The 24,346-nt window shown below is 38.4% G+C and overlaps 1 pseudogene; it reads left to right on the top strand.

Annotated features, from left to right (window-relative positions):
• The first annotated feature begins 18,948 nt into the window (after positions 1–18,948).
• Positions 18,949–20,397, top strand: LOC102732590 (elongation factor 1-alpha 1 pseudogene; annotated as a pseudogene).
• The last annotated feature ends 3,949 nt before the right edge of the window (positions 20,398–24,346 follow it).

A 24,346-nucleotide genomic window follows, 5' to 3' on the forward strand; every position in this document is an offset into this window, starting at 1 on the left:
GTGCTGTTCTGTCACATAAATTTCTGGATAATGCAGGAAAAAATAGTTTAAGTTTACAGATCATTGACAGTGAAGGAGGAAATCAAAGGACACACTAGCATCTTCAGATTTCAGAACTGGAAGCAAAGCCACAGTACCAGCATCCCCCGAGTGTCGCATGCGTTGTAGTAGCCAGACTGCTGCAGCCTTTCATCATCTGCTACTACCTGCCAGGATCCCAATCTTTTTACTAACGGTTTTGTAAGACGATTCTTCCATATTTCAAATGTAAACTGCCCTTCATTCATTTCAAAACCCCTCAATTTGTCTTTTCTCCAACTCAAAGATCCCAGTTCCTTCGCTCACTTTCCACTGTCATTTCTGGACACATGGCAGCTTTCCATGTCTTTCTGTAATGAGGTACCGAGAACTAGGGTAGTAAGTAAGAGAGCAAGCTCTGGAGTCAGTTCATATCCCAGCCCTGCCAATGAATGGATGTGTAACATGGGAAAATCACTTAATGCCCCTCTGTTCAATTTCCTCATTTTAAGTGGGAAGGATAATACTACTTATCCCTATAGGGTGGCTTGAGGATTCAGTGAGATATAGTCCTTGGAACAGTGTAAGGCACACTGAGAACCCAGACAAAAAAAGCTCTTGTACAGTGGGACTATTATCTCCCTTGATCTAAAAACTCTCTTACTTATTAACAGACCTTGGATTCCATGAGCAACCTCCTCACACCATTGCTGACTGGTGAGCTTGCAGGAAGTCTAAAACCCCTAGGTCTCCTCTTATGTTAAGTACTTACACCTATATAATTGATATTTTTAATAAAAATTATATATTTTACACTTACCTCCATTAAATTTATCCTGTTTATTTTAGCCCTTATTCTAAATTGTCAGAGTCTTTTCGAATTCATCCAGTGCAGTTACTTTTTCTTTGGCTAACATGTTTTAACCCAATTTGCTAAGCCTATTCTGAATGTCTTTATTCAAATGTGAAAAGGCCAGCTTAAATTTCTAGCCATATTCCCCTAGAAACCTTCCTTGATACCGATACAAATTCTACATCAACACTCCTTGGATCTAGATTTTAAATTGACTACAAATCCTTCTAACCATTATAATCTAGCTCATGCAAAGATATCAAGAGGGGCTCTGTCAAATGCCTTTCTGAAATCCAGATGAACTATGCCTATAAATATTCCTCTCAGCCACCATGGCCATAATGCTATCCTTTCATTTCTTAACTCCTGTTCTCCATCAAGAATCAAAACCATTTACTTCCTATTTTTAAAAACTCAGCATTGCTGGGTCCTTACTTCGTAGGTGTTGTACAGGGAGTACAGGGAGTAGACTGATGAATGTGACCTAGGTCTGTCCTCAAGGAACTTAGAGTCTACAAGGGAGACGGAAGTAATCAGACAGTTACAATGGGAGTAGTCTCATGGGTGAAATAATATAGATAAGCATAGGCTGCTGTAGGTGTCAGTTACTATGGCTACATAGAAATGACCTAAAGTTTGGCAATGTAAAGCCACCCATTTCATGTGTGTGATCAGGACACAATGCAGACATCTTTTCTCAACTCTGTGATGTCTGATGGCCTCTGCTGGAAAACTTGTAAACAGTTGATGCTGGGGCCGCAGTTCTTCCCCATGTGGGCATCTCCATACAGTCTTCAACGTGAAAAAACTTGAGGTTTCTTAGAAATAGTGGCTAAGTTCCAAAGATGAACATCTTGAGAGAGAGAGAGAAAGAATGAGTGACCACCTGGTGGTAGCTATACCGTCTTCTAGGACCTGGCCTTGGAGTCACATAGCTTCACTTCCACCACACTTAACTCGTCAAGACAGTTGCAAAGTCCCACTCAGCTTCAAGGAGAGGGAAACAGATTCCATTTCCCAATGAGAGTGGCAAGGCTGTGAAGAGCATGTGGGACTGGAAATATTGTGGTGGCCATTTGGGGACAATACAATCTGCCAATTTTTGCAAACACACAGAAACAACATATAACCTAAGCTGGGAAGTAGGGCTCAGGGAGGGACACAGAGTGTGAATCACTACAAGGCAAAAACTACCCTGAAATTCAGCACATGAGTGTGAAAAACAGAAGCACAACTTGCCGCCCTATTACAATCTCAAAAGACCACGTACACCTGTAAAAGACGACACAAGTTAGGCCGTAGAGATGGAAGGCTGTCTCCAACCTCTGCCCAGACCCTAGCAGCTCATGAGCTGGCCTGACTTGTTCCCTCCTGGCCAGGGCCAGTGACTTTCATCTGTGCAATATCACCACCCGTTTAGGTATCCACTGTCCCACCCTCCATTCTGAAGATGTCAAGAGCATTAAAAGAAGGCATTAGGAAAGCAAGAGGAGTGCATTTGGAAGTTGCCCCACAGAGTGGACTGAATGAGTGCTGAACAAGGTCACAGGGCACAGACCAGCCTGCAGCAGAGTGCTGGCTAAGGACCGTGCCTTCTGTGCACTGGCCAGCCAAGAAGACAGCTCACACGGGCCCTCAGCATGAGCAGCAGACAGACTCCCGCACGGACACTGTGTTTGAGTGACACATGCCTGCTCCTTTTCATCTGGCACCTCCCTCTTATCCTCTACAGCTAAAAAATCTTGATCTTGTCTGAGGAGAGGAGAAAAAAACAGGGCATGCATTCTTCTAAATTTTCTACCTTATTCGTGAACTGTGGCATTGGCATTTCGAAGCTGAATATTTAGCACCTTTGTTCTCTAGTTCCAGTCTATCTAGCCCGGCACATTTAATTCGTTAGCCACACTAGTCACACGTGACTAGTGGTTCCTTTATTAGATAGTAAGGTCTAGGTACGGCGCCTCACAGAATAAAGTGAACGGGACTTTTGAAAATGGCTGAAGGGAACAGAGATAGGCACGGAGCAGTTGATCCTTCAAAATATTTTCCCAGCACAAAGATATTGTACAATTAGGAGCTATTCAGTACCAATTTTAAAATTCTAACATTACCAGAAATCAAATGGTCATAATAGCAAGAGCTCAAATAGCATCTTTGAAAGACGAAGGCCCCTCCTGGAAACCCCAGCCTTGGGTCAGGATTGTAGTGCTGAGCTGGTTCGGGCTGGCCAGGAGCTATCCCAACCAGGACAGACCAGAACTCTTCTCCCCAGCCCCCCAGCACAACAGCTGACTGGCATTTCTCTCCAGCTCTTGAGCTGGGTTCCTGTCCCTCCTAATCTAAGATGTGATTAAATTGAATTGCTTTCTAAATCTGTTATGTAATTTCTATGTAATGCCCTTAATATTGGGTTTGAATACAATTGCAGTAAGATACACTAATTGATTCGTTTAATTTTATTTTCCATCCTTTGAATTGAAGCCTTTGGGACTCAATATGTAAAGTAATATGCAAATTGGGATTTTGATGCAAGAAGACTTGGCAGTTTTTTTAAACAGGACTCAAGCATTACTTGGAATCATTTAAGAGAGTAATTTCAAACAAAGCAACCTCTACTTGTCCTTCTGTGTGATTAAATTTTGGCGTACACAAACATATATATACAAAACATGCTCAAAATCACTGAATATTAATTGATGATATAGGTCAAAAAACAATTATACTTCTCTCATGATTTTTCTATCCATAACCCTAATATAAAACAGAATAAGGTTTTATAAGTTCACATAACTTTCCACAGACTGGATGAAGCAGAGAATAGTTGCAAAAAGGAGAAATCAATCCATCAAAAACTAGTGAGCACCTTCTTTGGACTAAAAATAATAAAAACAGCTAACATTTATTGAGTGTTTATTATGGAACAGACTCTGTGCTCAGAATTTTATCTAGATTATTTTCTGGCTAGGGATTCAGTTAGGGCTTTCAGAGATATGTACAGGATAAAGCTCATTCCCTATATCGAAAGAGCTTAAAATTTAAGTGCCAAATGTTGGTATCAACAAAAGGTTCTAGGGGTTGAGAGGAAAGAGATATCTTTTGAATCCAAAGAAATTGAGCTTTCTGTTTTCCTTATTCCCAAACTCCGCTGCTGTGGATGCAAGCATGATCCTGATACGAACAGACATCTAGTCTTAATATGCAGCTAAGTTGATTTTAAAAATAACTGTTCTTGGCCCTCCACTTCCTCCTTTCAAATGAAGGCCATTTTTCTGGGTTCAGAGGAGATCACAGATTTCAAGCTGTGAATGTAATCTCTCAAAAGTTGTCACTGTTTCCAAAGTGTGGCTCACACAATAACAGCACGGGCAATTTCATCGCTCACCGCAGTTAATATATTTCACTATGATCAAGCCATAGTTTACAGGAAATTGCTATACTATTGATGTCATGGATAAGAAAATCAGTACATGAGATCACCAAGTCCTAGAATTCTGAGAAAATGAGAAGTTGGTGAGATGGAGCTTGTTTGGTTGTTGAGATAACATTAACAGTGTGAGTACCATGGCTAAGATTTCAGTTTGGAGATGACATGTAAAGACAGACCAACAGCCTGGGGTCTTGACTAAGTCTCTCTAGGCCTCATTTCCCATATCATTAAGAATAAGATGTTGGACTCGGGGCGCCTTGGTGGCTCAGTCGGTTGAGCGACTGCCTTCGGCTCAGGTCATGATCCCAGGGTCCTGAGATCGAGTCCCACATCGGGCTCCCTGCTCAGCAGGGAGCCTGCTTCTCCCTCTCCCACTCCCCCTGCTTGTGTTCCCTCTCTCGCTGTGTCTCTCTCTGTCAAATAAATAAATAAAATCTTTAAAAAAAAAAAAAAAAGAATAAGATGTTGGACTCAATGAGCTCCATAATTCTATGATTTTTAAATTCTTTTCTAAATTCTTCAGGATCATGAAGAATTTAAAGCTATTCATTTTAGGGGCACCTGGGTGGCTCAGTTGGTTAAGCGACTGCCTTCCACTCAGGTCATGATCCCGGGATTCTGGGATCAAGTCCCGCATTGGGCTCTCTGCTCCGCAGGGAGCCTGCTTCTCCCTTTCCCTCTGCTTCTCTCCCCTGCTTGTGCTCTCCTGCTCTCTCTCTGTCAAATAAATAAATAAAATCTTTAAAAAATAAATAAATAAATAAAGCTATCATTTTAAATCTCAAAATATCTTAGTCCTAGAAACAATACCTCAATTTGTTTGAAAAATGAATGATCCAGAGAGGGTCCATGAGTTGTTCCATGTCACACAGTGAATTTGTAGTAGTGCCAGACAAGAAGCCAATTCGCTGGAATCCAAAGCCAAGGAAATTTTAAAGCACCATGCTCCCTTTCTGGACAAGATGACATGATACCTCAAAGACTGTTATAGCTATTGATGAACAATGTCTACAGCTACTTCTAGCTATCCAAACCTATCTTTATTACTGTGATAGATTGCAACATTGTCACAAAATCATTCCTTTCCTGTCTTTAGGCCCCCCTGCCATGTGACTCCCATTCTGACTCTGGGCTCAGCCAGGTGACTTGCTCTGGCTAATAGGACATCAGCAAACGTGACTCATGCAGAAACTTGATAAGCACCTGTGCAGTGGGGCTTATCCTCTTTTTGGCTACTCTGATTCACTATGTGAATGAGCCCAGGCTAGCCCGCATGATAATAAAAGACTTGTGCCCCAGTCATTCCTTTTGTCCCACCCCACAGCCAGCCAACCCAAAACCCAATACATCACAGCTGAACGGCAGATGACCACAGATGCATGAGTGAAACCAATCAGAATCAGCAGAAGAACTATCCAGTCGGAGCCCAACCCAAATTACTGTACAGCAGGATCCTAAGTTAAATAAATGGTTGCTGTTTTAAGCCACTAAATTGTAGGATCATTTGTTACACAACAACAACAACAACAAAAATCTAATATAAGTCCCCAAGCAAATTCTTTTTTTTTTTTAAAGATTTTATTTATTTATTTGACAGAGAGAGACACAGCGAGAGAGGGAACACAAGCAGGAGAGGGAGAAGCAGGCTGCCCATGGAGCAGGGAGCCCAATGCAGTGCTCGATCCCAGGACCCTGGAATCATGACCTGAGCCGAAGGCAGACGCTTAACAACTAAGCCACCCAGGCGCCCCAGTCCCCAAGCAAATTCTAAAAGGGATTTCTGTGTGAAGCTGAGAGCTACAACTAACTAATGTAATGAAGAAGACAAAATTATTTTATTTTTTTTTTAAGATTTTATTTATTTATTTAACAGACACAGCGAGAGAGGGAACACAAGCAGGGGGAGTGGGAGTGGGAGAAGCAGGCTTCCCGCTGAGCAGGGAGCCCCATGCGGGGCTCGATCCCAGGACCCTTAACAACTGAGCCACCCAGGCACCCCAGAAGACAAAATTATTTTAAAGGTCTGCAGAACCTAGCTGCCAACAGCAACATGTAGTTGTGATTAGTTTTCAAATTTAAGCAGGTCCTTGAGATTCCACTATTTCTCTAAAAATCTTCAGAGCCAAATTTCACAACAGCACTTGGTTGCGTATTCATTTGTATGCATTACTTCACATCTTCTTAAAATGCCAATGGTTCCAGGCTTTACTATATACTACTCTTACTGGATTAAAATTTCAAGACTGAATCTGAGCTCTACCAGGTCATCAATGAAGTACTGTGAGGAAAAAAAAAAAAAAAAAGTATAGGCTACCTTTGCTCAATAGCTAGTTCATAATTGAGTATTTGAGTAGAAATTCACTTGGCTTCCAAATTTATTTATATTAGTTTGACCAAGCTGTTGAGAAATTACTCCTGATAGTCTGTGGGAATTATTCTGTATGTTCAAACAAAAATATTTAAAGAGGAATAAAAATTTCAAGAGCATATTAACTTACTTAATTTATGATCTAATTTAGCAAAAATGCTAAACCAAAAGCAATTCTATGAATTACAGTAACATGTTTAGTGTTATTTTTTGATCTCATAGATCTTACACATTTTTTCAGTTGAACTTTGGACATGCTGTAACATCTCTGCCTGTAGAGAGACAGACTGAGGAACAAGCAGAATATTAAGCAACCACTTATATGTCTCCCTAGGGAGTCTTCTGCTAATATTATACATTGCAACAACATTGCTTGAATGGTTTACTAATGGCAGCAAAACAGAGTGAATGCTACATACAATGATAATAACAATAAAGGTTATTTATACTCTGCCTACCTACCAGCTAGCTTTAGGGGCCTACAAAGATACACTTACACCACTAGCAATACAAAATAAAAATGGGACAAACAGCTTTTGGATATGAAAAAGAATCAGAATGATGTGTTGTCCAGTTCTAAGAAAACTGAACTATGGACAGTTGTCCAACAATTCTAAATTTATAATAATTTACATCCTTTGTTTCAGGATTTGAAATATGTCCATGAGTATTCCAAGTCATCATTTCTGGTGAACAGGAAATTCAAGTTTAAAAAGAAATAATCAGGGAACCTGGGTGGCTCAATCAGGTAAGCATCTGGCTCTTGGTTTCAGCTCAGGTCATGATCTCACGGTTGTGGGATAGAGCCCCACATTGGGCTTCGCGCTCAGTGTGGAGTCTGCTTCAGATTCTCTCTCTCCTCTCCCGCTGCCCCTCCCCACTCATGCTCACTCTCTCTCTCTCAAATAAACAAAATCTTTATAAAAAATAATAAATAAATAAATAAATAAGATCAGTATACCAACCCAAGACCCAGTGCATTTCAGCATTTCCAGTTCTCCATAAGGAACTGCCTCCTGAACCTTAGGTCCTAAAAAGGTAGAATTGGAACAAAAAGACAAGAGAAAAGGGAGAAACATAAAGATGATGGGATAGTAATAACCAGCCATCTTCTCACTTGGAAACTCTATCTAGAAGGCTGAATACATTATATGATGACTTCTTTGCTTACCACCCACCCACCCACCTCTGGTAGTCAAATTAGTAGTAAAGTGTCCATCAGGTCAAATATCTTGTAGGAGAAATACACATTCACAGAGTTCTTATGGAAACATCAACTTGATTATATTCAGTGAAAGAGAAATTCCCAAATTGGAATATATCTTTCTATTCCTGCACACTCTGCCCTAACCCACCCATGCAAGAATACTTTACATCCATAATTTAAATCATCTCTATACTCAGATCCATTTTATTGTTATTTTTTGGTCAGCTTTTATATGTGACTTAAAAATTTTGTGACTTACATTCTAAGGAAGGTAGATTTTACTCTCTGGGGTATCTTTTGTCTGTTGAATGGAGTAATGGATCAAAGAATATAGAGTTGGATGAGTTAGGCCAGAGCTGAATTATTCTGAGTGAGAAATATCCAGAGGTCAGGAACAGGAATGGGGAAATGTGTAGACTCTGGGTGGGGGGCGGGGGGTGAAGAGATAAAAGGAAGGTCAGCATCAGAGGGCCAAGCAGAGACTTAGAAATTGCTAAAGAGGGTTTTTGCAGTACAAAGTTGCTTGTTATGTAATATACTTTTCCCACTCCCTCTCCCTCTCCTATATATCCTCAAGAAAATCTACATTGCTCACCAATGCCTATGAATTTCATTTTCATCTTGAGGAATGCAAATAAATACTGAATCTTAGAGGGTAGTAGGTATGTGGGTTGAAGGGGGAGGAGGACAAGGGGGTGGAAGGGTGAAAACAAAGGCCAAATGTGAAGGCAGACGGCCTACTGGCTGGGTATGACACAAAAATCATCCACTTACTCATTACATTTTTTAATTATCAAATAACTAAATCCTTCCAGGAAATTCATTCACAGTCTGTATTGGGAATATTAAGGTTGCAAGTGACAGAAACTTATGATCCAAATGAAAAAGAGATCCTCTCTTTCCAGCTTCTATATATCAAATCTCAAGAAAGTCACTAATTGGTCATAGTTATTTGTACATCCTTGAACCAATTACTGTGTCCAGGAATGTACATACTCTAAATGACCCAATGTAGAATTGTCTCTAGAAATTAACAAAAATTAATGAAATGGAAAACCAATGACTTCATTTTGTTTTATAGCCAGTTTACTTGTTTGCCTCCCCAACTATATCATAAACATCTTTAAGATAGAAATTAAAGATTATTAGGCTGTGAACATTCAGCACCTAGGATAAAACATGAAATATAATAGGCACTAAATAAATTGTGGAAAATGAATTAATGGGTACTCTAGACCATTTGCTTTTCCTCTTTCTGCAATGCTCATTAGTCCCATCCCATCTGCAACAGCTCCCCCAGCTTACCCCTTCCTCTATCTCCGAGACTAAAAGATTAACCTGCCAGCAATCAATCTAGTCATTCGTAAGACCTTCTCAGAAGTTGATACAAATGATTGGTTGAATATATTTTATGAACAAATTAATATAATGTACAATTTTTTTGTAAATTTATAATGAAAGATCTTAGGAACATGTTCTCAGGTAGAAATGAATAAATATGGAGCTGTTGCTTTTGTTTTATTATTTCCATTACATTCTGACTTCAAATGCTCTTCTTACATCCAACCTAAAAATTATACTTAGCTTGGAAGCATTTACAAATTGCAAATTTACAACAGGCACTTGAGATTTCACCACTGCAAAATACTCTGTTACTATAGCTTATGATCTCATCAGAAAGTCTGATTGATATATACCTTATTAACTGTCCCTATTCATCATTCCACATTAAACTAATGTGAAGTTTTATTGAGGTTGCCAAAAGACAACGTCAATTATAAAAACAGGAAAAAAAATACAAGCTGAAATATGTTGACATATTTTTAATCTAAGACATCTCACATATAAAAGTTCTAGTTTGGATACTTTATTAACTAAGGTTTTGTGTGTGTGTGTGTGTGTGTGTTCATATGTGTATATATATATTTATTTGCGCTATGTTTGCGTGTATTTCTGTTATAACAAAAAGATTCAAAAGAACAGCAGCTTAAATAAGAAAGAATTGTATCTCTTTCTCATAAACCAGGGTGGCTAGAAGATCCAGGGCTGGCATAATAATCCCATAAACATCAGGGACCCAGTTCCTTTCTTCTTCTGGCTGCCATCATCAACATCTCCCAGTCCAAGATGACTGCTCCAGATGACAGCATGTTCACACTCCAGTCAACAGGAGGCAGAAACACTACTTTGGGCAGGTTCTACTTCTATCCTTTAAGGGCACAATGTGGAAATTGCACCCATCACTCCTGCTCACTTGCCATTAGTCAGAACTTAGTTACATGGCCACAACTATCTACAAAGCCTACTGGGATATAATCTTTAACTAGGTAGCCATATGCTCAGGTAGATATCTATTATTATATATATTCTATTAGAAAGAGAATAAATATTGGAAGACAACCACAGGCTCTGCCAGTGTATTTTCCTTTGTTCCTTAATAGTAAAAGATTTCTGTTCCAACTACCTATCCCATAAAGATTCAAACCGCTATAAAGTATTGTAATCAATTCACCTGAGTAATAATAGGCTCTCTGTGCCTATCGACACTGAACATCAAAGAGCGAAAGGTAATGCTCATAAGTTACCATGAGCTACAATGAAAGAGAGGGAAGTGTCATTGGCATTGCACAGGAAGTGTCATGCAGCACAATGGGGTTTTATTTTTCAACTTGAACTTGAAAGAGAAAAGCAATGCTAAATGCCCTTCCCAACACCACTGCTCTCAACAGAACACTGATAACGTCAGAGAGAACAAACTACCAAAGAAAATCCAGAAGCACAAGGATTAGATGCAAGATAGAGAAGTAAAGCATCATGTATCTTTTTCTGGAGCTAACAAGTAAAGCAGGTAGTGACCACCATATGGATCACGTTTGAGAGAAACAAAATTTTCTGGAGAAATACATTTGTAACAATTTAGTATCTAAAGATCATAGTTTAAGTATATGCATAAGCAAAGACTCAGAGCTTTATATAAAGTATCCTGGTGCCAGAAACAGACTTCTTAAAACAGCTCTAAAGTGAAATAATACATGGAGCCCACAGACACCCATATTCTCTGACACAATATGCCAAGGCCTTGAAGTAATGCCACATGGTCTGGCTAACAGCTATCATCAGGTCTATGCTATGATAAGAATGATTGGAGAATACCACTGCATGCCACTCCCTACATACTCTTTGTAAATGGTTATATGTAAATATATCAAATTACCTGTAGTTTTCATTGTACAGTGTTAGTCATTTTCCACAGGCTATTTTGCCTTAAGGTAAAGAACCCATTCTACCCAGCTTTCCACTCTGGGAAATTTACCTTATTAGGTATATTTCTGCAAGTACAGATAGATAAATGTATGCGGGTATTGACTGTTTATACAATAGAAGTGTATATGGTCATTAAAAAGAAAACAAATATATGTGTAGTATGATCCCATTTCTTTTCTCTTTTTTTTTAAAGATTTTATTTCTTTATTTGACAGAGAGAGACACAGCGAGAGAGGGAACACAAGCAGAGGGAGTGGGAGAGAGAGAAGCAGGCTTCCCGCGGAGCAGGGAGCCCGATGCGGGGCTCGATCCCAGGACCCTGGGATCACGACCTGAGCCGAAGGCAGACACTCAATGACTGAGCCACCCAGGCGCCCCCCCATTTATTTTCTTAAACGTTCATAAATGCATATAACCTTTCTAGAAGAATTAGGGGGACTTGGAAGGGACTTACACTTTTCACTTTATTACATTCTTTACTATTTTGAGTTTTTTCATAAATAACGTAACTTTAATTCTTTAGCGAGTAAAAAGAATTCCTTCAAGGAAGCATGACATGTAAGTAACTAAATGGAGAAGATCCCTCCAGGCCATGAATTAGGTATCAAGAATGGGTAGTGCCAGGTCAGTAGCATCCCTTAAAGAATACTGCCTAGAGATTTTTTTCTGTCTAGTTCTTGCCAAATGTTCCATTGGTGAGATCCTTAGACTTGAGGATGTTGCCTCTAGCTCACTAATCATTCTTAATATAAACATCTTTTTCTTTTCTCCATTACAAATAGGGAACTTCAGGCATCTCTGATGCTCCCAGGAAACAAATGTGAAGCTCATAGCTACAGAAAAGTCACAGAAAATGCCATTAAGTGGGACAATGATCCAGTCCCTGAACTCAGAATCATAGAGGCCCATCCTTCTGGTTTGGGCTCTGGAATCAGAAAGTTCTAAGTTCTTTTTCTAGCCCTACCACATCTTAGTTGGGCAATCCTGCAGAATTTATTGATTTTCTCTATATTATCATCTGTAATATCATCACCATAATGTTGCCTAACTCATGTGTAACCTTGTGAGGAATAACTTAGTGAACATAGATAACGTTTAGCAAGTACCCGAGCAAAATCGAGTAGCCCCAGACAACTAGATAAGTGCAATTTTTCCTACAAGATAATCATTCCCTGTTCCTGACTTATTGTAGCCTATGCATCTATCAGTGCTGACAGTTTAGAATATACTCAATTTGCGATCGAACTCAGAGGGACAAGAAAACATAATTGAGATTCCCAGTCAGTAGCTATCATAGAACATGGGGCAACAATTCAAGTTAATAGTTATTGAGAGACTACTATGTACAAAACATTCTGATTGGCTAAGATTAAAAAAAATACATCATTTCCTATCCTTCAGAAGCTCACAGACTTACGATGAATACAAGTCACAGTGAGTATTCTTTAACAGAGGACCAAACAGAGGTGCCTGGTGATTCAGTCAGTGGAGCATATGACTCTTGGTTTTGGCTCAGGTTATGATCTTCAGGTCCTGTGATCAAGCCCCTCCTCCAGCTCTGGCTCAGCAGGGAGTCTGCTTCAGATTCTCCCTCTCCCTACCCTTCTGCCCCTCTCCCCACTTGTGCATGCTCACACACTCCCTCCCTCTCTCTAAAATAAGTAAACAAAATACTTTTTAAAAAATAGAGGACCAAACAGTATGCTTATGAAAGTATAGAGAAGGGACATTAATTCCAACAGAAGGAACTTCATGTCCCTCACAGTTTTTGGAGGAGATATAATTTAGATGAAGCTTTACAGGAAAGAGTACTCAAGAAAGATAGGACAGCTTGGGTAAAAATGTGGAAACAGGAAAATGCAGACTGTATTTAGGAAGAATGCATTTGTTTGCAAGGGCTGCCATAATAAAATACCACAGACTAGGTAGTTTAAGGAACAGAAATTGATTTCTCAGAGTTCTTGAGGCTGGAAATCCAAGATCAAGGTGTTGGCAAGTTAGTGTCTTCTGAAGCCTCTCTCCTTGGCTTGCAGATGACTGCTTTCTCCCTGTGTCCTCAGGTGGTCTTTCTTCTGTGCCCTGCCCCTAGTGTCTCTTTGTGTGTTCAAATTTCCTTTTCTTATAAGAACACTTGTCAGATTGGATTAGGGCCACTCATAACGAACTCTTTAAAGTCCTTATCTTCAAATACAGTACCCTGAGGTACCAAGGGTTAGGATTTCAACATATGAATTTGGGGGGTGGGGGACACAATTCAGCCCTCCATAACAAATAACAAGTGATGTGATGGAAATAAATAATGTATGGGATGGCATATAGGAGGAGCTAGATAAAATATGAGGTAAAAAAAAAAAATTTCTTGAGCTTTTATTATAAACAAGGCACTATTCTAAGAACTTGAACAAATTATTTAATCCTCACAATAGGGGCACCTGGGTGGCTCAGTGGGTTAAGCATCTGCTCAGGTCATGATCACAGGGTCCTGAGATTGAGTCCTGAGTTGGACTCCCTTTCAGTGGGAAGCCTGCTTCTCCCACTCCCTCTCCTTCTACCCCTCCCTCCCCCTCATGCGTGCTCTCTCTCTCTTTCAAATAAATAAAATCTTTTAAAAAAAATCCTCACAATAGCCCTATGAAGTAGGTATTATCATTATTCCTATGTTCGAGGAATGAAACAGGTATAGAGAGAACCAGACAACCAGAAGTCTTAATCCAAGGTTCATACTCTTAACCTCTACACTCTATTGTCTAGGAAAAGTAGAAAGGAGTCAGGTTGTGGAGCACTTTCAAAGCCAATCTGAGGAGATAGGACTTAATTCTGTAAGAAACGGGAATCCAATGGTAACTGAACAGGGAGTAGAATCATCTTTTTTTTTTTTTTTTGAGACTTCCAACAGTAATGTATAGAACAGATTGAAATGGAAAAAGCCAGCACACCATTGTATTACTTATAAGACATTTTTAGAAACTTTACTATTGGTATTGGATGTGAGTCATCTCATAGAAAACACAAAAGAAATTTTGTAATACTTAAAATCCAAACATTTTAAGAACTCAAGTTTATTTCCATAATTACAAATTCATGATGGACTTCTAAATAACCCACAGAACTGTTCTTTTTGCTCCCTCTACATTAACAGCAAAATATCAGTAGTAAGAATTGATGTGATCTTAATAGTAGTATTAATTATTTAGCCATGGTAATTTTTGGTGTGTTGGTTGCTTGGTTTTTGCTGTTGTTGCTGCTTCGATTGCATCATCTCTTTCTTGTATCAACACTGTGAGGTGATGCTGCGCTTGCAGGAATTGGAGATTAAAGAGGCATCATAATAATGAAAAGCATTGTTCATAATATTATGGATACTGTTATCCTTTTAACATCTGTAGTTTCTGCAGTCCTAGGAGTCTAATCTGGTCACAGATTAGAGATACTCCTACTGAGGCCTAGCTATCTACACTCTGAGCTCTTAAACATATGGTTAGGTTTTTTAAAAAAGTTTTATTGAGGTATAAGTGACATACAATAAACTGCAAATATTTAAAATGCACAATTTTTTGGATTTCGACCTAAACATGTACCCATGGAACGATCACCAAAATAATGAGATAATAAACACATCCATATTCTGATACCAAAATAATCAAGATAACAAACACATTCATCATTCTCAGAATTCTCCTCAGGCCCCTCTGCAGCCTCTTCTCACCCCTTCCCTTCTCTTTTTTCCACATACAATTCACTGATCTGCTGTTACTATAGAGAAGTGTGCATTTTCTAGAACTTTAAATTAATATTATCGTACAATATGTATTATTTTTTACTGGTTTGTTTTACTCAACATTAAGACTTTTGAGATTCCATCATGTTGTTGCGCATTCACTCCTTTTTGTTGCTAAGCAGGATTCCACAATTTCTTTATCCATTCACATGTTGATGGACATTTGGGTTGTTTCCAGTCCCAAACTGGAAAACAGAGCTGCCATGAATTTGTGTACAGACTGGGTACTGCTTTCACTTCTCTTGGTTTTCTCACTGTTTTGCATATGGATATCCAATTATTCCAGTAACATATGTTGAAAAGACTATCCTTTCTCCACTAAATTGCCTTTGCAATTTAGAGAAAATCAATTAACCATATATGTGTGGGTTGATTTCTGGACTCTCTATTGTTCCATTGATTTATATGCGTATTTTCACACCAATCCCACACTATTTCTTTTTTTAAAGACTGTATTTATTTATTTGAGAGAAAGAGACAAAGAGAGAGCATGAGCCGGGGGAGGGGCAGAGGGAGAGAGAGAAGTAGACTCCCTGATGAGCAGGGAGCCCGAGAGGACTCGGTACTTGATCCCAGGACTCAGAGGTCATGATCTGAGCCTAAGGCAGAGGCTTAAACAACTAAGCCACCCAGGTGCCCCTCAATACCACACTTTCTTGATTGTAGCTTTATAATAAGAGTTCAAGTGAGGTGGGTTAAGTCCTCCAACTTTATTATTTTTCAATGTTATTTTCACTAGTCAAGGTCCTTTGCATTTTCATATGGATTTTAGAACCTACTTGTCAATTTCTACATTTTGCTTTGAGATTTTAAATGGGATTGTGTTGATCAATTTGGAGGCAATAACTATCTTAACAATATTGTATCTTCTAATTCATAAACAAACTATATCTTTCAATTTATTTTTTTTTTAAGTTTTTCAGCAATAACATATAGCTTAGAGTGTATAAATCTTGCACATCTTTTGTCAGATTTATCCTTAAATATTTCATATGTTGTATGCTATTTTAGGTAGTATCATTTTGTTGGGTTTTTTTTTAAGATTTTATTTATTTATTTGACAGAGAGAGAGAGACACACCAAGAGAGGGAACATAAGCAGGGGGAGTGGGAGAAAGAGAAGCTGGCTTCCCGTGGAGCAGGGAGCCCAATGCGGGGCTCGATCCCAGAACCCCGGCATCATGACCTGAGCTGAAGGCAGACGCTTAATGACTGAGCCACCCAGGCGCCCCAGTAGTATCGTTTTTTAACTTTAATTTCCAAGTGTTCATTGGTAACATATAGAAATACAACTGATTTTTCTACATTTTGTACTGAAACCCTGTTAAACAGACTTATTAGTCCTAGGAGTTTTTTGCTTCCATAGGATTTTATATATAAATAGTTGTGTTGTCTGTGATTAAAATCATTTTTACTGCTTCTATTCCAATCTGGTTGCTTTATATTTCTTTTTCTTGCCTGACTACAATGGCTAGAACCCCTACTATAATATAAATAGAAGTGGAAAAAGTGAACATCCTGTCTTATTCTTGATTACAGGGTAAAAGCATTTAGTCTTTCACCATTATGTATGAGTTCAGCTACAGGTTTTTCACAGGTGCCTTTTTCAGGTTGAGGAAACATCCTTGTATCACTAGTTTGCTGGGAAAATTTTAACAGGAATAAATGTTAGATTCCATCTAATGCTTTTTCTGAATCTATTGAGATGATCACATGGGTTTTTCTTAAATCATTTGTTAATATGGCAAATTCCATTAAATGATTTTCAAATGTCATTCCCCCCTTACATTCCTGGAATAAGTTCCACTTGATCATTATGTGTTATCATTTCATTCAATTTGCTAAAATTTTGCTAAGAATTTTTGCATTTACTTTCATGAGGATATTGGCCCACAGTTTTGTTTATAATACCTTTGTCTGGTTTTAATAACAGAAAAATGCTGGACTCACATAATGAATTAGAAAGTACTTCCTCTTGTTCAATTTTGTATAATTGATATTATTTATTCCTTAAATGTTTGGAAGAATTCACTAGAGAAGTCATCTGGGACTGGAGTTTTCTGTGGCAGAAGTTTTTGTTTGTTTTGTTTTTAAGATTTTATTTATTTATTTGAGAGAGAGAGCAGAGTGAGAGAGAGAGAGAGAGAGCACGAGCGGGCAAGCTGGGAGGTGGGGCGCAGAGGGAGAGGGAGAAGCAGACTCCCAGCTGAGCAGGGAGCCAGATGCGGGACTCCATCCCAGGACCCTGGGATCATGACCTGAGCTGAAGGCAGACAGCTGAAGGCAGACGCTTAACCGACTGAGCCACCCAGGTGCCCCTGGCAGAAGTTTTTTGTTTGTTTCTTAGAAATTCAATTTCTTTAACAGGTACAGTTATTCAGATATTCTGTTTCATCTTGAGTGAAGTTTGGCAACCTATGTCTTTCAAGGAAGTTGCCCATTTCATTTAAGTTGTTCAATCTGTTGGAAAAAGTTGTTCATAATATTATGAATACTGTTAACCTTTTAACATCTGTAGTTTCTGCAGTAATATCATCTTTTTCATTCCTAATCTTGGCAATTTGTGCCTTCTCTCATTGTTTTCCTTATCATTCTGGCTAGAGGGTTATCAATTTTATTTACCTTCTCCAAAAAAATCCCTTGCTTCCATTGTCTATCATTTTTCTATTTTCTGTTTCATTGATTTCCACTTGGTCTTTCTAATTGGTGAATTCTGTGTTTCAACTTTAGTGGGCTAAGTTACACCCAGATAGCTGGTAGAATATTATTTCTGGGTACATCTGTGAGTGTGTTACTGGGAGAAATTAACATGTGAAACAGTAGATTGAGTAAATCACCCTGACCAATACAGCCTTGTTTTAATCATTATTAAGAGAAAAGTGTTAAAATCTGTGACTGTAACTATGGATTTCTATGTTTTTCTTGCAGTTCTTTTTGGTTTTGTTTCATGTAGTTTGAAACTATTTTATTAGGCTCATATATGTTTGGAATTGTTCTTTTTGATGAGTTAACTTTTTTTTTTTAAGATTTTATTTATTTATTTATTTGAGAGAGAGCTAAAGCAAGAGAGATCACAGAGGCAGAGGGAGAAGCAGGCTCCCCACTGAGCAGGGAGCCTGATGTGGGGCTCAATCCCAGGTCCCCGAGATCATGACCTGAGCTGAAGTCAGATGCTTAACCGACTGAGCCACCCAGGCGCCCCATGAGTTAACTTCTTTATCAAATAAAATGACTCTATTTAACTCTCATAATATCCTTTACTATAAAGTCTACTTTCTCTGATACCAGTAGCCATTCTAACCTTTTTTTAAGTGCTAACAGGATATGTTTCTATCCTTTTACTTTTAATCAATTTGTGTTTTTATTTTAAAGTGGGTTTTTTTGTAGGCAGTATATATTTTGGTCTTGCTTTTGTATGCAATCTAACAATCTCTGCCTTTTAATATATATTTAGACCATTCACTTCTAATACAATTGTTGATACGCTTAGGTTTGAATTTGCAATTTTGCTTTTTTGTTCCTGGTTCCTTTTTTTTTCCCCCTTCTTTTGGATTATTTGTGTACTTTTTAGACATTGCACTATTTCTTCTTTGTTCAATTAGCTATATTTTTTGTTGTCTTTTTTAATGGTTGCTTTAGGGTTTAGAGTATACATTTTTAATTTACATAGTCTACCTTCATGTGATGTTATACAGCAGAACATAGAGCAAAAGAAAGTTATAATAGTATATTTCCAGTTCTTCCCTCTTGGCCTTTGTACTATCAAACGTTTTACTTCTCCATAGGTTATACACTGCATAGGTAAATGTAGTTACCATTTCTGGTATTCTTCATTCCTTTACGTAGATCCAGCTTTCCATCTGGTATCATTTTATTCTGCTTCAACGACTTCTATGTATCATCATATTATACTGCAAGTTTATTGATGATTCATTCTTTTAAGTTTTTTTCTTAATCTCCAAAGGGGTATTTATCTCACATTTGTTTTTAAAATACAGACAATCCGCTTTTTCACAACGGATTTGCCACCAGAACACAGGTGTCATGAAAACCACCACTAAACCTAAACCAAAATGGGAAAGGAAATGACTTACATCAACATCACCGTCACTGGACATGTAGATTAAGCCAAGTCTACCACTACTGGTCATCTGATCTACAAATGTGGTGAGATCGACAAAAGAACTATCGAAAAATTTGAGAAGGAGGCTCCTGAGATGAGAAAGGGATTCTTCAAGTATGCCTGGGTCTGGGATAAACTGAAAGCTGAACATGAACATGGTATCACCATTGATATCTCCCTGTGGAAATTCAAGACCAGCAAGAATTATGTGACCATCATTGATGCCCCAAGACACAGAGACTTTATCAAAAACATGATTCCAGGCACATCTCAGGCTGACTGTGCTGTCCTGATTGCTGCTGCTGGTGTTGGTGAATTTGAAGCAGGTATCTCCAAGAATGGACACACCTATGAGCATGTCCTTCTGGCTTACACACTGGGTGTAAAACAACTTATTGTTTGTGTTAACAAAATGGATTCCACTGAGCCACCCTACAGCCAGAAGAGATACGAGGAAATCGTAAAGGAAGTCAGCACCTACATTAAGAAAATTGGCTACAACCCGACACAGTAGGATTTGTGCCAATTTCTGGTTGGAATGCTGACAATATGCTGGAGCCAAGTGCTAACATGCACTTCAAGGAATGGAAAGTCACCCATGAAGATGGGAATGCCAGTGGAACCACACTGCTTGAAACTCTGGATTGCAATCTGCCACCAGCTCATCCAACTGACAAGCCCTTGTGTCTGCCTCTCCAGAACATTTACAAAATTGGTGGTATTGGTACTATCCCTGTGGGCGAGTGGAGACTGGTGTTCTTAAACCTGGTATGGTGGTCCCCTTTGCTCCAGTCAATGTTACAACTGAAGTGAAGCTTTGAGTGAGGCTCGTTCTGCGGACAATGTGGGCTTCAATGTCAAGAACGTATCTGTCAAAGATGTTCGTCGTGGCAATATGGCTGGTGACAGCAAAAATGACCCACCCAAGGAAGCATCTGGCTTCACAGCTCAGGTGATTATCCTGAACCATCCAGGCCAAATCATGCTGAATATGTATCTGTGCGGGATTGTCACACAGCTCACATTGCTTACAAGTTTGCTGAGCTGAAGAAATAGATCGTCGTTCTGGAAAAAAGCGGGAAGATGGTCCCAAGTACTTGAAATCTCGTGATGCTGCCATCATTGATATGGTTCCTAGCAAGTCTATGTGTTGAGAGCTTCTCTGACTATCCTCCACTGGACTGCTTTGCTATTCCTGACATGAGACAGATGGTTGCTGGGGGCGTCGTCAAAGCAGTGGACAAGAAGACAGCTGGAGCTAGCAAGGTCACCAAGTCTGCCCAGAAAGCTCAGAAGGCTAAATGAATATTATCCCCAATCCTGCCATCCCAGTCTTAATCAGTAGTGGAAGAAGGTCTCAGAACTGTTTGTATCCATTGGCCATTTAAGTTTAATAATAAAAGACTGGTTAATGATAACAATGCATCATAAAACCTTCAGAAGGAAAGGAGAATGTTTTGTGGACCATTTGTTTTTGTGTGTGTGTGGCAGTTTTAAGTTATTACTTTTTAAAATCAGTATTTTTTAATGGAAACAACTTGACCAAAAATCTGTCAAAGAATCTTGAGACCATTAAAACGAAAGTTTAATGAGAATAAATAAATAAATAAATAAATAAATAAATAAATATAAAATACAGACAATCCTCATGTTGCATAGTTCAAATATACACAGATTTCAATTACCACTATTTAGCTAAATAACACTACCCTCCCAGAGAAAAACATGGCTTAAATTTCAGTTTTCATGGCATATGAACCATGAATAATTGCATAAAGTATAAACTTTGCTAAGAGCTATTCACCCCATGAATTACTACGTAAATGACCATCATATGGTTTTTATCCTTTCTGTATTGATGTGATATATCACATTGATTGATTTGTGAATACTGAACCACCCTTGCATCCAGGTATAATTCCCACTTGATCATGGTGAATGATTTTCTTAATGTATTGTTGGATACGGTTTGCTAATATTTTGCTGAGGATTTTTGCCTTTATGTTCATCAGAGATACTGGCCTGTAGTTCTCTTTTTTGTAATGTCTTTATCTGGTTTTGGTATCATGGTAATGCTGGCCTCACAGAATGAGTTTGTAAATTTTCCTTCCTCTTCTATTTTTTGGAATAGTGTGAAAAAGGTAGGTATTAACTCTTCTTTAAATGTTTGGTAGAATTCACCCATTAAAGTGTGTGGTCCTACACTTTTGTTTGTTGGGAGTTTCTTGATTACTGATTCAATTTCATTGCAAGTAATTGGTCCAATCAAATATTCTATTTCTTCCTGCTTCAGTTTGGGAGGTTAGATGTTTCTAGGAATTTATCCATTTCTTCTAGGTTGTCCAATTCATTGGCATATAATTTTTCATAATAGTCTCTTATAATCCTTTGTATTTCTGTGGTATCAGTTATTATTTCTCTTCTTTCATTTCTGATTTTATTTATTTGAGTCTTCATTTTTTTTCCCATGAGGCTGGCTAGACACTTGCCAACTTTGTTGATCTTTTCAAAGAACCAGCTCCTGGTTTCTTGATCTGTTCTATTGTTGTTTGTTTCTATTTCAAGTATTTCTGTTCTAACCTTTATTATTTCCTTCCTTCTATTGGCTTTGGGTTTTTTTGCTTTTCTTTTTCTAGCTCCTTTGGGTATAAGGTTATATTGTTTATTTGAGATTTTTTTCTTGCTTCTTGAGGTAGGCCTGTATGGCTATAAACTTCCCTTTAAGAACAGTTTTTACTGCATCCTAAATATTTTGGACCTTGTATTTTCATTTTCATTTGTTTCCATGTATTTTTTTATTTCCTCTTTGATTTCTTGGCTGACACATTCATTGTTTAGTAACATGTTCTTTAACATGTTATTTAGTAACATGTTCTTTCCAGATTTTTTCTTATCATTGATTTCTAGTTTCATAGCATTGTGGTCAGAAAAGATGTATGGTATGACTTTGATCTTTCTGAAGTTGTTGAGACTTGTTTTGTGGCCTAATATGTGATCTATTCTGGAGAATGCTCCATGTGTACCTGAAAAGAATGTGTATTCTGCTGTTTTAGGGTGAACATTCTGAATATATGTTAGATGATTCATCTGATCCAATGTAATTGGACCCATTGAAAGCCATTGTTTCCTTGTTTGTTTGGATTTATATCTGTTTGGATGATATATCCATTGATGTAAGTGGGGTGTTAAAGCCCCCTACTGTTATTGTATTGCTATCAATTCATTCCTTTATGTTTGTTATTAAATATTTTATAAATTTGGGTGCTCCCTTGTTGGGTGCATAAATATTCACAATTGTTATATCTTCCAGTTGGATTCTTCCCTGTATGACTATATAGTGTCTTTCATTGTCTCTTATTATAGTCATTGTTTAAAGTCTATTTTGTCCTATATAAGTCTTGCTACCCCAGCTTTCTTTTCACTTCCATTTGTGCAATAAATGCTTTTCCATCCCTTCACTTTCAAACTGTTTGTGGCTTTAGGTCTGAAATGAGACTCTTGTAGGTAGCATATAGGTGAATCTTGCTTTTTTTATCCATTCATTCACCCTATGTCTTTTGATTGGAGTGTTTAGTCCATTTACATTCAGAGTAATTATATTGATAGTAATGTACTTATTGCCATTGTATTATTTGTTTTACTATTGTTCTTGTAGTTCTTCTCTGTTCCTTTCTTCTATTGTTCTCTTTCACAGTTTGGTGGATTTCTTTAGTGATATACTTGGATTCTTTTCTCTTTATTTTTTGTATATCTATTACTGGTTTTTGACTTGTGGTTACCATTAGGTTTGTATATAACATCTTCTGCATACACCATGTTTTAGGTGTATGGTGTCATACTTTACATCCTTTTATTTTGGGAATCTCTTGACTGATTTTTACACATAAAAGAATCCCAAGGAGGCTCCATGCTCAAGGCATGCAGTGTTAGCAAGGTTTATATACATCTGCTGTGGGAGGGGACCTGCAACCTCTCAGAACGCCCACCAGGCCAGCCAGGTTGGAGGGGGCAGATCCACAGAAGCACACAGTGGCATGCATGCTGTTAGCAAGTTAGGTAAGACAGTGTTTGTGCCACATCAGTTCCTGCAAATGTCCTTGTGTGTAAGCTGAGAGGTGAGAGGGGAAATGGTGCCCACCAACAACTTTGTTCCTGGAGAAATCTCTAACAATCCCTGCCCCTCCAGTGCATACTCTGAGATTATTAAACAAATCTCTCTCTTGTATACCACAGGCATTTTTCAAACTGCTGTTTCTATGCTCTATCTCTGTGGGGCTGTTTGCTGTGCTGTCTCTTTAAGGGCAGGGGCTCAGTTTCCTCTCACCCTCCTGCTCTCCCAAAGCCAAACCTGCTGATTTTTAAAGTTCCAGGTGTTAAGCCCCATTGATTGTAAGAACTCATGAAATTACACCCCTCTGTTTTTTTGTTTTTGTTTTTTTTAACACCCCTCTGGTTTTTAAAGCCAAATGTTATAGGGACTCAACTTTCCTGTGGGGGGTCCCTGTGCCTGGGATGCCTGATGTGAGGGTCTGTTTCTCTCCCCCCTCTGAGCCCACAGCAACCCTCCCTCCCTCAGACAGTCACATGGGTCCATTTAGCTCCCCACTGCATCTCTTCCCTCTTCAATATGTCCTCTTCTCTACATTAACTGTGGAAAGTCTGTTCTGCCAATCTTTGGGTCATTTTCTGGGTTATTTACACTGATGTGCATATTATCTAGTTGTATCCATGAGATGAGGTAAGCTTAGGATGCCCTTATACCACCAACTTCTCTGGAAGTCCTATTTTGGCAAAATTCTTAAAGGTCATGGAACAGTGGTAATTTTTCCCATTGATTAAGATTGCTTTGCACAATTTCATTTTGCATGGTCTTTTTTATAGTCTCACCCAACTGTGCAAAGCAAGGACTACCTATATATTTTCACCAGGCATAAAATTCTAGGTTGACAGAGTTTGGCTTTTTTTTTTTTCTTTCATTATTTTAAAATGTTGTTTCACTACCTTCTAGCTTGCACTGTGTCTAACAAGAAATCTGTCATGCTTATCTTTGTTTCTGTGTACACGATGTTTCTCTGGCTGCTTTTAAGATTTGTTTTTTTTCACTGGTTTGACAGAATTTGCTTATGATGTCCTCTGATGTCATTTTCTTCATGTTTTTTGTGCTTGAAGTTTACTGAGTTTGCTGGATTTGTGAGCTAATGATTTTCATCATCATTTTTGACAATTATTTTTTTTCAAGTTTTGTCCTGTTCCCCTCTCCTTTGGGGACTCCTATTTCATGTACATTTAGCTGCCTGAAATTGTTGTAG

Source organism: Leptonychotes weddellii, chromosome 2, assembly GCF_054177405.1.
Source record: "Leptonychotes weddellii isolate Sample4059 chromosome 2, ASM5417740v2, whole genome shotgun sequence".
NCBI lineage: Eukaryota > Metazoa > Chordata > Mammalia > Carnivora > Phocidae > Leptonychotes > Leptonychotes weddellii.